This window comes from Alligator sinensis, unplaced genomic scaffold, assembly GCF_000455745.1.
Source record: "Alligator sinensis unplaced genomic scaffold, ASM45574v1 scaffold317_1, whole genome shotgun sequence".
Taxonomy (NCBI): Eukaryota; Metazoa; Chordata; order Crocodylia; family Alligatoridae; genus Alligator; species Alligator sinensis.
The window spans coordinates 871,100-875,733 of NW_005842582.1; positions in this window are offsets into that span (position 1 = coordinate 871,100).

A 4,634-nucleotide genomic window follows, 5' to 3' on the forward strand; every position below is an offset into this window, starting at 1 on the left:
CTGATATTGCTCTTCCCTGTACCTTATTCCAACTCTACCCCTTGTAACCAATAAAGTTCTCCTTTGTACCTAGTGTGGGAGACTTATTGGGAGTGGGTCTAGATTATGCCTTGGGGTCCCCTTGGTTCAGCTGACTAAGGGAGACCACTACTTGTGCTTCTGACTGAGGGAAGCATCCCAAGTTCTTGAAGTGAATCAAGTACTCTCAAGGGCTACTAGGCCTGTGTTTCCCAGAGTGCACAGAGCCAGAATCAAGCCCAGCCCTGGGTGGTGGCAGTGGAAACCCCAAGCTAGTGGGTGTGCTCCAGGAAGGGGGTCGGTCAGATGTAAGGCCCCCCCAGGGAGGCACTTGGAGCCTGGAAGGTGGTCAGGCACAGTGAGGTGGGTGGCTCAATGCAGGAGCACCCTCTACTGGCCCACCACAACATCCTCCACCTGCCACCTATTCTGCTGGGCAATATTCTCCACATGCCACATCAATGCATCTGCCTACCTGTCCTCTGTGGCTGGCACCAGCTGGTCTAGGAGGAGGGTCCAATCCTGGGTCCTCCTCTTGCTGAGCTGGCCCATCCCCAGGGCCCTGGCTGCAGGCAGCGGTGATGCTGAGTCTGCATCCTGGCTATCAACTGTGGCCTCTCTCCTGCATGCGGCTGCAGGGCCATGATAAAGAAGCTGTTTTTGAGGGCTTGCAACATTTATGAGATAAGATGCTAGGGGCCAGGGGAGCATGGCCAGGCCAAGACCAGAGGCAGGGGTAGGGGCTCCCTCTCCCCAGTATGGGAATCACCATATGGATGGGGCTGACATGTCCGGTGACTCCAATGAGTTCCAGCTGGTGAAGATGGCATGTGGCTCCTGGCAGACTCATCAGGTGGTGGGGCACAGCATGCAGGTGCCTGGGCAGGGCCCCTTCCAGAGAGGACCTGGAACGGCTGGCAGCTGATGGTGACATGGCCAGCCATACCTTATGGCTGAGGCTGAAGCTATGGCCTGCTGGTGGAGGTCAGGGTGGGGAGGTCAGTGGGACGGCTTACTGGTGCCCTGATGGGTCCTCCCCCGGTGACACATCACTGTGGGTGCCAGATTGGAGCGGGATCTTGGGCAGGCTGCTCATGCTGCTTTACACAGCATGGCTGTGGCCTGGGTCCCAGGGTGCAAAGATGACATCCAGTTGTTGCATAAAAGGCATGGACTTGCATGCACTCCCTGACTGATGGTTGTGGTCAGTAATGATGAGCCACTGTGCCTCGACCCTGCCCACACTCCCACATCTAGCCTGACAGCCCCTCAGACGTGGGCATTGGAGCACCTGCCTTGTAGCCCTGCTGCTGTACCTCCACTTTGCCCCACAGTGCTACAAGGTCACCAATCTCCTCCTGTGATCAATTGGGGCCCCGGGTAGTAGCATATGGCATTGGTGATGATGCCATTGGGACTCCGGTGTGAGCTCTCCAGGCCTCTGTGCACCTGTCTCTGTGCTGCCAGGCCTGGGCAGCTGCCTCCAGTGTCTAGTATAGGGGCACTCACTGCCCAGTGAAGCTGCAGGCAGCTGCTGAGGCCTGGCAGCACAGGGGCAGCTGCATGGAGGTAAGGTGATGCCCCACAACACCTGCAGGGTCTGAGCAGGTTGCTGGGAGTTGGCTGTGGGCAGCTGGTGCTGGTGTTGGTGGCCAGGACCTGGCTGCAGCTGGGCCTGAGTGCTGGCAGGCCTAACAGGACCCTGCAGCAACCAGGCCAACAGTGTAGGGCTGACAGCTGTGTGGCACTGTGGTGCCAGGCAGTGGCACCAGAGTACAGGCAGGCAGGCTGGCACAGGCAGGCAGGCACAGGTAGCCCGCAGCCTGAGCAGGGGCAGCAGAAGTCAAGAGTCTCCCCAGGCTCCCTGCTGTTGTGCCCTGGGGCTCAAAATTCCTGCAGGCTTTTAAAGGGCCTGTGGTTGGGGCTGCCATAGAGGTGGGCCAGTCCTGGGGCTGTAGTGAGACTGGCCCCCTAGTGGCAGGATTGACCGGGAGCACATCTGCTCCTGGTAGGGGTCTACATGTGCATTATTATGCAGTAAGTACTCATGAGTAAAACTTGGTACTTGCATTTGCAGGTAGCAAATTTACTCATGAGTAGCAAAGTGTACTGCAAGGTAAGCATGTGCATATGTAGACATGCACACTTACTCCAGTGTAAATTGTGCTACTGCACACTAAAGTGTCTCATACAGATGTACCCAGTGAGTAGCAAAAGAAAGAAATTCAAAGGAGCCAAAAAATATTGTAAATGTTATGTCATTCCCTCCCCCTCCTTCCCCCCCCCAAGCCCAGGCAGAACACTTTCATCTCCCTGGATATTCCATTACTGACTTTAGCTGTCCTTAAACAAAAACAAAACTTAAAAAAACCTAACATATGAAATTACATAATGGGAAATCATCCACAGACCGGGGGCAAGGACAAACATGCATTTGGAACCATTTCAAAAGTGGAATGTTTCAAAAGAGGAGATGCTGATCAGGAGCTCACAGCAGCTGCTCCTCTCTAACTGTTAGGGATACACAAGCTGGAGGCCACAGAAAAGTAGCAAAACTGCTCCAGCTTTAACCCTCAATGAAGCAGAGTTCAAGCTGTAACTGTTTTGCTGCATTTAAATGGCTCCCAGCTTGCACACATGAAACTGTTATAATGTAACAGCATCTGTGTGGTTTAGAGCAAGAGTCCTGCCTCCTCTTTTGAAACCGTCCCAAATGTAAGTTTGTCCACACCTTGGATTGTATTAATCTTGGTCTCAAGAGGAATTATGGATTCTTGTTTTATTACTTGGGCCCTTAAGGTGTTAACTGCCTCAGTTCTCTTAACTAATACAATCAATACCCCCTGATGATCACTTCTCTGAGCAGCCTCCCCTCCTCTTCCCTCACACCTTTACATTGTTTTCTTTCTGCCAGTCCATTTCCTAGCATCTAATGAAACAGGTTGCTGCCCATGAAGTGTCTGAAATAGTTAGGGCCTTGTTACCAGGTAAATTTAGGCAAGTTCTGGATCAATTAACCCCTGGACTGGCTTCACTTTAACATCTTCTAAGTGGCTTAAAGCACTTGTTATTCATCTTGGATTTACACCACTCCAGACCAGGATTATCTGCAATCCACCTAATTTTGCTCCTGTTCCATTACGGCATGGCCACTTTCCACAGCTATTCATAGATTCACAGCCTCAACTGAGCCTGAATTGGTCTTCCAGGAGTTTGTGGCCATTACTCCTAGTTTTCTCCTCAGGTGCCCTGGTCAACAGTTGCTCACTGAGTCCTTGATGTACTCCCCTAGTGTAGTGGTAAGCTGCTACCAGGTCCCCTCTCAGCCGCCTTTTCTTCAGGCTGAAGAATTCCAGATCCCTCAGCCTTTCCTTGTACGGCTTGCCATGTAAGACTCTGATTATATGAGTTGATCTTCTTTGGACTCTCTCAAGGTTGTCCACATCCTTGTTTAAGTGTGGTGCCCAGAACTGGACACAGTACTCCAGCTGCAGTCTCACCAGTGCTGAGTGAAGAATCACTTCCTTGGTTTTGCTGGAGATGCATCGAGTGATGCATGCCAGAGTATTATTTGCCCGACTGACTACAGCATTGCACTGCCAGCTCATATTCATACTGTGATCTGTTATTACCCCCAGGTCCCTTTCATTCATGGTGCTAGTCAGTTTGGTGCCACCAAGCCTGTAGGGGTATTGAGGGTTGTTCATCCTGAGGTGGAGCACGTTACATTTCTTGACATTGAACTACATCAGATTCCACTTCGCCCAACTTGCTAGCTGGTCTAGGTCCACCTGTATCTGTAGCTTATCTTTAAGCATGACCATGCTTCTCTATAATTTGGTGTCATCCGTGAACTTGGCCAGTGAGCTCTTCACCCCCACATCCAAATTGTTAATAAAGATGTTGAAAAGTACTGAATCAAGCAATGACCCCTCTGGGACACTGCTGCCCACTTCTCACCAGGATGACACAGATCCAGTCACTATGACTCTCTGGGTCCTATCCTGCAGTCAGTTTCTCACCCACCTGACTGTCTTGGAGTTAAGCCAACAATCCTCCAATTTTCTTGTGAGGACATTGTGGGATACTAGATAAAGGACTTGTGAAAGTCTAGGTATACAATATCAACCTGCTCTCTCTTGTCCAGGTGGTGAGTTACCTGGTCATGGAAGGAGATGAGGTTGGTAAGGCAAGTCCTGTGTGTGATGAAGCCATGCTGGCTGTCATTCAGAATCTTACCTTCTGCAAGTTTATCACAGATAGACTCCTTGATGAACTTTTCTAGGATTTTTCCTAGGATGGAAGTTAGGCTGACTGGTCTATAGTTACCCAGGTCCTCCCTCCTGCCTTTCTTGTGGATGGGCACAACGCTGGCCCTCTTCCAGTTCTCAGGGACTTCTCCAGAGTGCCATGAGTTGTGGAAGAGTTTTGTTAGGAGTTCCGCAATGACCTTGGCCAGCTGCTTCAGCACTCTTGGATAAAGATAATCTGGTCCTGATGACTTGCACATGTTTAATTTTTTAAATTGGTCATACACCAATTCTATGGCAATAGTAGGAAGGCGATTATTCCTACTGTGCTCATCTTTTACTCTACCTGGCATTGTTTTCCCCTTG